Source organism: Dryobates pubescens, chromosome 26 (genome assembly GCF_014839835.1).
Source record: "Dryobates pubescens isolate bDryPub1 chromosome 26, bDryPub1.pri, whole genome shotgun sequence".
In the NCBI taxonomy this organism is placed as follows: Eukaryota; Metazoa; Chordata; class Aves; order Piciformes; family Picidae; genus Dryobates; species Dryobates pubescens.
Window position 1 is genome coordinate 2,364,402 of NC_071637.1, and position 12,052 is coordinate 2,376,453.

Below are 12,052 nucleotides of genomic sequence, written 5' to 3' on the forward strand. Positions count from 1 at the left end.
TCCTCCAACCACCACAGACTCCTTTTTCCCCCTCAGTTCCAGCCAGCTCTCTCCATGCAGCCAGGCAGCTTCTTCCCCAGCAGCTCTGCTTTCAGCACATGGGGACTGTTCCTGTGCCCTTCAGGCTTCCCTCTGAGCAGGGTCAGACAAACCCCTGGTGAGTCCTTCCCCTGCCTGCCTGCCAGTGGGGCTGGGGCTCTTCTTCCTCCCCACCATGGGCAGGGTCATGCTCATGGCCTTGGCACCGGCTGCCTGTCACCGAGCTGGGCTGGCCACATGCTGGCAGAGGGGGTTGGGGTGTCCCTGCCCACCATGCTGCAAGGCCCTGCCAGCGTGGAGCAGCTTCCTCAGACACCCACAGCCCAGCCTTCATCCCAGGGTCCTGGGGCAGCCTGGCACCAGCCACCTCCCAGCGTCTCCTCTGGCCCCCGCAGTGCCATACATAGAATACATACATAGAATAAACCAGGTTGGAAGAGACCTTCAAGATCATCGCGTCCAACCCATCAACCAATCCAACACCACCTAAACAACTAACCCACGGCACCAAGCACTCCATCAAGTCTCCTCCTGAACACCTCCAGTGATGGTGACTCCACCACCTCCCCAGGCAGCCCATCCCAATGGGCAATCACTCTCTCTGTGTAGAACTTCTTCCTAACATCCAGCCTGAACCTCCCTCCCTTCAGGTAGTTGTAGAGAGTAATAAGGTCACCCCTGAGTCTCCTCTTCCCCAGGCTAAGCAACCCCAGCTCCCTCAGCCATTGTGCCACAGGAGAGCCCTGAGCACAGCTGTGCTCCACTGCAGTCCTGCTTGGCACCCCAGCAGCTGAGCAATGCCCAGGGAGTGATTCCTGCTGGTTGCACAGGTTAGGAGGGCAAGTGCTCAGGTCTGCTCTGAGGTGAGGTCTAACACCATGCCAGTGCTGGCCCTGGGAAGGGAGCTGCTGCTGGCCTGGGGGCTGTGCCAGTGCCAGGACACAGCTCAGCACAGTTTTGCTGCACCACAGTCTCACCAAGGTTGGAAGAGACCTCGAGGATCATGGAGTCCAACCTGTCACCACAGACCTCGTGACTAGAGCATGGCACCAAGTGCCACATCCAGTCCCCTCTTGAACACCTCCAGGGACGGTGACTCCACCACCTCCCTGGGCAGCACATCCCAATGCCGAACGACTCGCTCAGTGAAGAACTTTCTTCTCACTTCGAGTCTAAACCTCCCCTGGCACAGCTTGAGACTGTGTCCTCTTGTTCTGGTGCTGGCTGCCTGGGAGAAGAGACCAACCCCCTCCTGGCCACAACCACCTTTCAGGTAGTTGTAGAGGGCAATGAGGTCTCCCCTGAGCCTCCTCTTCTGCAGGCTAAGCAACCCCAGCTCCCTCAGCCTCTCCTCACAGGGCTGTGCCCCAGACCCCTCCCCAGCTTTGTTGCCCTTCTCTGGACACCTTCAAGTCTCTCAATGTCCTTCTCAAACTGAGAGGCCCAGAGCTGGACACAGGACTCAAGGTGTGGCCTAACCAGTGCTGAGCACAGGGCACAATGACCTCCCTGCTCCTGCTGGCCACACTGTTCCTGATGCAGGCCAGAGTTTCTGACCAGGTTTCTACAGGATAAACTCAGTGTGAAGTGTGTCCCCATGCCCCAGCGCCCCCAGGACCCTGCTGCCTCACCAGGAACATGCAGGGGATGGATGTCCACCATGGCTCTGGATCAAATACCTGACCCCATTCCCGGGGCCATCCAGGCTGCCTCACCAGCAGCCACGTGCTGGATGTGACCCAGGCTGGAAAGCTGAAGTATTGCCAAAGGAAAAAGGCTGCTGGTGGGCACTGTGCACTGCCAGCCCTGCCCTGGGCTGAGCCCCAGCAGTGTGGGCACCAGGGGCAGGGAGGAGATTCTGCCCCTCTGCTCAGACCCCCCTGCAGTGCTGGGGCAGCTCTGGAGCCCTCAGCACAGCACAGACAGGGACCTGGTGGAGCAGGGTCAGAGGAGGCCACAGCAGTGCTGCCAGGGCTGGAAGCCCTCTGCTGTGAGTCCAGGCTGGGAGAGTTGGGGTTGCTCAGCCTGGAGGAGAGAAGGCTCCAGGGACAGCTTCTGGTTGCTTTTCAGTGCTTCAAGGGCTGAGCAGAAAGCTGGGGACGTTCTTGAGTAGGGCCTGCTGTGACAGGCCAAGGGGGGATGGTTTGAACTGAAAGAGAAAGATTGAGAGTGGAGAGAAGGGAGAAATGTTTGACTCTGAGGGTGGGGAGAGCCTGGCCCAGGCTGCCCAGAGAGGTGGGAGCTGCCCCAAGGCTGGCACCACTGCGAGTCAGGGTGGATGGGGCTGTGAGCAGCCTGCTCCAGGGGTCCCTGCTCACTGCAAGGGGCTGGACAAGGTGACCTGCAAGGTCCCTTCCAACCCAAACCAGTCTGTGGCTCTGTGAGCACCGTAGGCAGGGCTGGAGCTGGAGCTGTGTGGGGAGGGCTGCATCCCCCCTGGCCCTCACGCAGGCTGAAGTCAAGGAACAGACCCCAGCCTGGGACCTGCAGCTCCGTGCTTCTGATGGCCTCTGTCAAACCCTGGCGAGAGAACTCTCAGCTTTGGAGCTTTCCCTCCCATCAAGGCACTGCACTTTCCCCTTACAGCTCCCTTGTCACAATCCCTTTTGCTCTCTGCCCCAGGGAGATGTCCCTGCTCTTGGTCCCTCTGCACAAGGAGCCTGCAGTGCCTGCACTCCCTGCGAGCTCCAACACCGCGGCGCCGGTCCTGGCGGCCAGCCCTGCTGAGCCGCAGCCCTGCAGTTCGTGCAGCCACCCCCATGGTCCCCGATGCCCCCTCCGAGCACCGCCAGCAGCTGCAGAGCAGTCCTGTGACCGTTTAAATGTCCTTGCCCTGGGCAGGGTCCATTTCCCCCGCGCACAGCCCCAGCGCCGACCCTCCTCAGAGCTGCTGACGGCCGTGGGCTGTGCCTGCAGGGGCTGGGCACAGGGCGCTGCGGTCCCAGCTGCCCAGTGGCACCTGGGGCACCCAGCAGTGCTGCCTTCACCATGCCTGCGGCACGGACCCCGTTCGGACCGGTAAGCCAGAAGGAAGCATCCCTATGGATCCTGCTCATCCCTCTGGGCTGTTGTAGGGCTGTGGGAAGCCAGCTGCCCAGAGAGCTCTTTCACCTGCCCTGAGGTGCCCACAGGCACAAATGGCAGCAGCTGCTTGTGAGGAAAGGGCTGAAGTGGGCAGGATGCAGCCCCCAGCCCCATCCTGCCTGTGCTGGGAAGGGACTCAGGTGCCAAAGTCGAGGCCAGGAGCACCAGCTTCCCCCAGCAGCAGCTGCCCATGAGCCCCTCGAGGTGGAAATGAGCTCTGGCACTGTGGGTGACTGTGTGAGCACATCATGGTCTGCCAGACACAGCAGCTCCTGCCTGCTGCCAACACCTGCCTTGGCACAGTTTGCAGCACTGCAGCCCAGCCTGCTCCAGGGCAAGGCACAGCAGGCAGAGGGCAGTGGGCAGCAGGCAGGGCACAGAGGGTAGGGGGCAAAATAAACCTGGCTGCAGAAAACCCTGCAGATGCCACACTGGGTCGCTGGGGAGTGCTGAGGCAGTTCCTGGCATCCCAGGCTGACTCCTACTGACCAGCAGGCACCGGGGGTGGGGAATCTCCAACGGCAGCAGGGGCCCAGGAGCTGCACCAACGCTGCTGCCCAGTGTGTGGCTGGCGTCCAAGGGAAGAGTCTCCACACAGCACTGCACAGTGCCCACCCTGTGCCCACCCAGCCACTCCCAGACTCCTGTCAGGTGCCAGGAGCTGCTCCAGGATGGCTGGGCTGGAGCTTGGAGTCACAGGTCACGTTCTGAGCAAGGAGGGCCCAGGCAAGGATGATCTTATGGGACCAGGAAAAGGAGAGCTGGGGAGAACCTCCACCCACTGCTGGTGCAGGAGGGAACCCAGTGACCAAAGGCAGGGAAGAGGCTGAGCTACTGCATGGCTGCTTTGCCTCAGTGTCTGCCAGTGACAGCAGCTGCTCCTGGAGGGGTCAGACCCTGGAACTGGAAGACAGGGATGGGGAGCAGGAAGCAGCCCCCACAATCCAGCAAGGAATGAGCAATGCCTATTGTGCCACTCAGCGGTGCACAAGTCTGTGGAACTGGGGTGGGGGATCCACCCAGGGGTACTTCAGCAGCTGGGAGCAGGGCAGGGAGGTTGTCCCTGCTGAGTGCAGGGGCTTGGACTGGGTGAGCTGTGGAGGCCCCGTCCAACCCAGAGCATCCTGTGGTTCTATAACCCTCAGGGCTCCCAGCTCTCCCGCCGGCACCGCGCCCCTCCCGCCGCACCGCGCCCCTCCCGCCCGCACCGCGCCCCTCCCGCCCGCACCGCGCCCCTCCCGCCGGCCGGCACCGCGCCCCTCCCGCCGCACCGCGCCCCTCCCGCCGGCACCGCGCCCCTCCCGCCGCACCGCGCCCCTCCCGCCCGCCGGCACCGCGCCCCTCCCGCCGGCACCGCGCCCCTCCCGCCGCACCGCGCCCCTCCCGCGCCCCTCCCGCCGGCACCGCGCCCCTCCCGCCGCACCGCGCCCCTCCCGCCGGCACCGCGCCCCTCCCGCCGGCACCGCGCCCCTCCCGCCGCACCGCGCCCCTCCCGCGCCCCTCCCGCCGGCACCGCGCCCCTCCCGCCGGCACCGCGCCCCTCCCGCCGCACCGCGCCCCTCCCGCCGGCACCGTGCCCCTGCTCAAATCAATCCACAGAGTCATTTTGTGCAGCTGGAAGGAAGGGTCCTGCAGCGGCCAAGCAGCGGCGCCCCGGGGCCCGGCGCCGCCGGCGGAGCGCAGCCCTGGCTGTGCCACTGCTGCCTGAGCTAACGAAAACAGCATTTCAAATAATCACAATATTTCTGTATTTGCATCTAAAGATGACATAATAAAAGATAATTAGCAGCATGTGAAGCAGTTCTTCCACTTAATTTTCTCAGTTTAGCTAATTAATTATCTTAGTCAAATGCATCATTATGGCTAATTTTAGCAGCTCCAGCAGCTGCAAGGTCAGAGTGGGAACAATTTCAATTTGTAAGTGGTAGAAACACGAAAGTGAGTCAGATAATCTTTTATTAGCTAATAATAATCATGAATCCACGGGCACATGGCTGAAGCACTTGGAGAGGCAGAGCCTGCGCTGAACCCTTTCATCGCCGCAGCAAAAGTGCCTCCAGCGAGGGCTGCTGGCTGAGCGTGGGGGCACTCAGCCCCTGCCTGGCAGTGCTCGTGGCCCAGCACCAACCTCTGTGGGGGCTGCAGCACCGTGGGAGGGCCCCCACAGACCCCCACCCTGCACACCCAGTGCCCCAGGGCTGAGCAGGAGGGTGCCAGGGACAGGGGGAGGCACAGTGCTATGCTCCCTCCCAGGGTGGCTGTGGGAGGCTACGCTGGGACCCTGTGCTGAGAGCAGAAGATCCCTGGGGTGGAGGTGTGCACATGGGGGGCTGGGGTGGTTGGACACAGGGAGCAGGAGGATGAACCTGTGCTGAGGGCTGGGAATGCCACTGGAAGTGCTGGACCTGGGCACGGTGGCACAGGTGGCCTGTGCTGGGGGACTGAAAGCCCACTAAGGAGCTGGGGCCAGAACAAGATGGGGGGGAGCACAGGCCCCTGTGGCAGTGCCAGCCCTGGCCCCATATCCCCAGCCTCTCTGGGACACTCCTGCTGCTGCCAGGGCTCTGCCCTGCAAGCCATTTTGCCATCTCAAAGCAGCCCAGCCCCTCAAGCTGGAGAAGGTGGCAGTGCCAGTGCACTGCAGCAACTCTCATCCCACCAGCTCCCACTCTGGGAGCCCCAGCGAGCCCGTCCCTCTGCAGCTGGGATGGATACCTGCCTTTCCCAGCAAACCCAGTGTGGGTAGGCCTGGCATGACCCCAGCAGCACACAGCATGGCCTGGGCAGGGGGCAGAGCTGGGCCTGTGCAGCTGCCGCTGTGAGCAAACAGAAGGCATCACTGCGCCGGCAGGGAGCAGAGAGCAGCTTGGAACCCCAAGTGCAATCAGGGCAGCCCCCAGCCTGCTGCCCTTGGCCACTGCCATGCCCAGGTACTGGCATGAGGTGTCCCCCCAGCAGCATGCCAAGCCTCACTGGCACTCAGCTCAAGGCCAGGGCTGGGATGCTCCTGGTTGCCACAGCAACCTGCCAGCTCCTCCATGGCTCTGGAACATCCCAGGGGTGCCTGCAGCCCTGGGCTGCCCTGTGGATGCCAAGGTGCCACTGTCACAGTCCAGGGACATCCTGGCGGCACCAAGGTAGCTCAGGGACAGTGTGGTGGCACTGACATGGTTCAGGGACACATTGGCAGCAGCAGAGCCCAGGGACACCTTGTCAGAGTCTGCGTGGCCTGGGGGCGAGCTGTTAGCATCCACCACTGGAGTGAGTGTGCTGCAGGACACCACAGCCACAGCTCCACCTTCAGCCTCCTGCCAGGCATGGGGGCCCCTGGCAGCAGCCAGAGCCATCCCCAGGCAGTCACTGCACTGCATCTCACCCTGGGCATCCTGTGCAGCGCAGCCTGGCACCAGCTGTGCTCAGGATCAGCCAAGCTGCAGTGGGAAATGGGCACTGGGTGTCACAGGCTCACAGTACATTGGAGGTTGGAAGGGACCTCCAGAGATCAAGTCCAACCCTCCTGCCAAGTAGGATCACCCAGGGTAGTCCACACAGGAATGAGTGCAGACAGCCTTATAGGAGCCCAGCTGGCCAAGGGGGTGGCAGAGGGAGCTGGGCATGGGATGCTGCTTCTGCATCCCCACGACAAAGCTGCTGGGCTGCTCTGCTTGGCCAGGCTGGGCAGGACCTGGGCTGCAGCATGGCTGTGGGGTGCTGCTGGTTGTTGTGTGCAGCCTCTCCCACCCCCATCCCTGGGTTTGGAACCTCTGGGCTGACAGCAGGCCCCTGCCTGGTGCCTCCACAACACCCTTTGGAGAAAGGACCCAGCAGGTGCTGGCTGTTTGCTGCCTCGGCACCAAAGCTGCCTCAGAGCTGGCTCCCAGCTGGGATCCTGTGCCCTGAGGAGGCTGGGCAGCAGAGGAGCCACTTGAGGAGTCATTTGAATTGCCTTGGAGCTCCTGGGCTTGCTTGAAACCAAAGCCCGGTCACCCCCCCACCCCCCACCCCAGCTGCCCTACTCCCAGCCCAGCTCCCATTCCCACGGGCTGTGCTGAAGAGGCACTTCCTGAGCTTTCCAGCCTCCCCAAACAGCTCAGCAGCAGCTGAGCCCTCCCCAGTGCTCCTGCCCAGAGGGACCCTGCCAAGGAAAGGGAAGTGCCATCCCATCCCACTCCTGCTGTTGGCAGATCTGCAGGCAGCTGCCAGCGGGAGGGCTCCAGGGCTGCTGTACCTCAGGGCCAGGCTGCGGAGCTGCAGGCAGCTCCTGTTCGCTGGCACAGAGCAGGGGGAGGAGATGCCCTCCACACAGCCCAAGGCAGGCAGTGACTTCATCAATAAAATTGGAGAGAGCAGAGCTGGCAGTAGCTTGGGGAGCCAAGAACTGGGGCAGGATGAGCTCATGGCAAGCCAGGCACGGTGCCGGGCAGGAGGCATTTAGCTGTTGGGTGAGCTGCCACCAGCCTGCCCCCACTCCAGCCAAGGCCATTTCTTCAGGGACGAAGAACTTGGCCACTTCCAGCTGAACACCTGTGTGATGAGAGCCACAGCACAGGAGAGCACTGCTGAGGAGCAGATGGTGCCTGAAGAGCAGCTCCAGGCACGGCTGGAAACTGCACTCCAGAAATGAGAACTGAGGAAAAGCTGCTGGGAAGGAAGGGGAAGAGCCTGGAGCGAGCCAGGAGCTGGCGGCAGGGGGCAGGATGCCTGGCAGGGATAGTGCAGGCTTCCCGGCCTCCGGGGGAGGTGAGTCACTCTCCTGCTTCCTTTGCAGGGCAAAGCAAAGCATCAGGCCTCCAGAAACGACCCCAGGAAGGCCTCTCTGGTATCTGCCCTCTGCACTGCAGAAATTCCAGCCCCTGGGATTTCTGTGCTCCTGCAGGGATCTGAGTGGGACCTCCCCTGAAGCAGCCAGGTGAGGAGTTTGGGCAGCTGGCACCTCCTGAAGCTACCAGAGGGAGCTGCTGGAAACCCCAACGTCCTCACTGCCCTGCTTGAGGTCTCTGGAAGGGGCAGCTCAGAGGTTTTGTTCCAGCCCTCAGCTAAGCTGCCCCACGGAGTGCTGAGCAAAGGCCAAAGGCAGCAGCGCAGGGGAAGGGCAGAGAGCCACAGACAGCACAGTGCAGTGGCCAAGGAACCACCACAGTGCCTCAGCAGCACACCACAACTGCCAAGGAACCACCACAGTGCCTCAGCAGCACACCACAGCTGCCAAGGAACCACCACAGTGCCTCAGCAGCACACCACAACTGCCAAGGAACCACCACAGTGCCTCAGCAGCACACCACCACTGCCAAGGAACCACCACAGTGCCTCAGCAGCACACCACCACTGCCAAGGAACCACCACAGTGCCTCAGCAGCACACCACAACTGCCAAGGAACCACCACAGTGCCTCAGCAGCACACCACCACTGCCAAGAAACCACCACAGTGCCTCAGCAGCACACCACAACTGCCAAGGAACCACCACAGTGCCTCAGCAGCACACCACCACTGCCAAGGAACCACCACAGTGCCTCAGCAGCACACCACCACTGCCAAGGAACCACCACAGTGCCTCAGCAGCACACCACAACTGCCAAGGAACCACCACAGTGCCTCAGCAGCACACCACCACTGCCAAGGAACCACCACAGTGCCTCAGCAGCACACCACAGCTGCCAAGGAACCACCACAGTGCCTCAGCAGCACATCACCACTGCCAAGGAACCACCACAGTGCCTCAGCAGCACATCACCACTGCCAAGGAACCACCACAGTGCCTCAGCAGCACACCACCACTGCCAAGGAACCACCACAGTGCCTCAGCAGCACACCACCACTGCCAAGGAACCACCACAGTGCCTCAGCAGCACACCACCACTGCCAAGGAACCACCACAGTGCCTCAGCAGCACACCACCACTGCCAAGGAACCACCACAGTGCCTCAGCAGCACACCACAGCTGCCAAGGAACCACCACAGTGCCTCAGCAGCACACCACCACTGCCAAGGAACCACCACAGTGCCTCAGCAGCACATCACCACTGCCAAGGAACCACCACAGTGCCTCAGCAGCACATCACCACTGCCAAGGAACCACCACAGTGCCTCAGCAGCACACCACCACTGCCAAGGAACCACCACAGTGCCTCAGCAGCACACCACCAAGACACAGACAAGGTCCTTCCAGACCAAACGCTGTCCCCTGACCCAGGAAACCACCATGAGAGTCAGGGAGAGTCTAACACCTCCCTGGGGGGGGCTAGGCTCACCTGGGGGGCACTGACAAACCTGACCCTCTGCCACAGGTCTCCTGAGGCTTCCCCAACTCCCCAGAGCTGGCCAGGTGCAACACTTCCACAGGACAGGACTGTCCTGCGCCGCTGCCCAAGCTGAGCAGTGCCCTTCTCTCTCCTCAGCACACAGGAGCTGCCTGGTGCCCACAGCCTGGCACTGCTCTGGCTGCGGCGTTCCAGCAGCAGCTCCCTCAGCCCCGCTGGCAGGGGCAGTGCAGGGCCTGTGCCTGAGCTGCAGAGCAGTGCCCTGAGCAGCCAGAGGCTGCTGCAGGAGCCAGGGGAACGCTGCAGAGGCTCTTTCCATGTTTTCATTCCCCGTGCAAGGTGATTTCCTTCAGGAGAAGCTGCTGCTCCGTTACCATGGCTCCACCTGCCTGCCACCGCCCCGGCCGCGCTCCTCTGCCAGAGCCCCGGGGAGCGGCAGAGACTGACAGCCACCAGGGTGCTAGATAATCATCTTTAAAATTTATTGGACTAAGTGTGTTACATTCAGTATCTGATGTGTTTCTCCTGGACAAAGAATTGGCATAAATACAAACAAGCCTTTGTGTGCCTTCCCTAAACAAAGAGGTCAAGTACTAGAGACGAGGGGACGCAGCTGACAGCTCCATATTTACATCTGCCTTTACTTTACAACTCAGCATCAGGAATATGTACAGAAAATACAGTAAGAACAAAGAGATCTTCTCTTGGCAACTTCCAGGAATCCAGACACTGGCTGTGAGCTGAAGCACATGGGCCCTGGCACTCCCTCCCACCTGGACAAGGTCTGTCTGCCCTCCGAGACATCCCTCCCCTATGCCATCGTTAACCCACATCACATTTGTCTCAGAGGCTCAGGTTCAGCCCTCTCGTCCCTCTGCCCCCACAGAACCCCCCTGGGACAGACCTGCCCTCACCTGTGAGCTCAGCCCCTGCCACCTGCCCAGCAGCAAGGGCTGCTCTGCCCCAGAGCCTCATGTCCACAGGGACACCTGAATCCCCACAGGCTCCATCCCTCCTGTTGTCTGTGGGGTGGCAAAAGCCTTTTTAGAAGGCATTTCTCTTTCCAAGAGTCTCTGTCAGGGTACTGCGGTGCCTGGCATCTCCAGGCTGTGTTTAACACAGTGCCAACGCTCTCCCTTCCTGCACTGTTAGAAGGATGCCCTCATTTAAAGCAGAAATATGAACCCAGCAGAAAAGAGAAAGTCTCACTTGAATTCTTAGGCCACATCTGCAACCCAGCTTCTGCAGCAGTCCCCTGTGAAGGGCAGGCCAAGGTCACACAGCGGGGTCAGCATACGTCCCCTCTGGAACAGGGACACAACCCCAAGCCATGCAGACTGTCAGCTTGAGAGCTGAATACAGCAGCTTGTGATGGAGTCTGGGTTCCTGACTCACAGCAGCTTGCAGCCACAGCTGGAACAAGCCCCCCTTGCTCTGACCCTTTGGGGAAGGCAGCTCAGGGCTGCAGCCTGGACCCACAGGAGCCACCACAGTCTGACCTCACCAGGACAAGGATCGATTCCCAAAGCTATGTTTGACATTTGGTGGTGAAGCCTCAGAGGAAGGAGGGATGCTCCCTGCAGACACCTTCCTGGCACAGGTCTGCCAGGGGCCCTCACTGCCATGACCAACACCCAGAGGGACACAGGGTTACAGTAACTGACAGGCTGGTGCTGAGCAGCAGCCTGCCAGGGGGCTCAGCCGTCCCAAGCCAGGTCGCAGCTAACCCTGCCCTGGGTCCGCAAAGCAAGCCAAGCTTGCAACTAACACTGCTCCCCAGCACTGGGACCTGCAGCCATGTCCCTCTTCCAGGATCCCTGATGGTGCAGGGCTCTTCCTGCTGATGTGGGTGCTGCCAGCTGTGAGGAGAGCCTGGACACAGCCCCAGACTGTTCCTCAGCTGAGCACCCTCCTGCCTGGGCTATGCAGGGACTCTGCAAGGCTGCCCCAGACACGTCCTGACAGCCCAAGGCCTGGCAGAAGGAGCCTCTGCAGCCAGGGACTGCCCATCACACACCCAGCCAGGGCAGGTGGGCCTTGTCCTTATGTTGCTGAGGGTGTGCAGAGTGATGGCTGTTACACATGCATTGGTCATGCCTTTGAAACCAGTGGATAAAGTGTGTTTGGCCATTAATTAGATCCCACAGGTACATACACAAGGTGGCTAAATTTAGTGTCTGTGCATTCAATTGATACTGGCAACACTCTGGCAGAGGAACGAAGGTCTCCAGGCTTCCCATCCCAGCTCTGCACTGCCTTGCAGCTCCTCCTGCCATCTGCAGCCATCTTTGCAGTATGTGGCTGGTCTGGGTCGGAACCCAGGGCTCCTGAGCTGAGAGGCTGGCATGCTTGTCCCCTGCAACAAACACTGCCTGACCCCTCTGTGGTTGACATCCTAGAAGTCCTTTCACATCTATTTTCAGAGGCCTGCTTCCATTAAATCTCTATGAAAAGCCAGGCCCAAAGACAGCAGCAGGCAGCGTCCTTGTCAGGGCAGCTGCAGTGAAACAATTCAGACTCTTTCAGGTCAGAACTGATGCAAACAGCAACCCTGGAACACCTCAACTCCATCACTGACAGCTGCTCCTGCAATGCATTTTAAAAGGCTAATAAACACTTTTGGAACAAGGTGAGAAGCTCCCACACCCCTGCACACACTCAGGCCTGGGC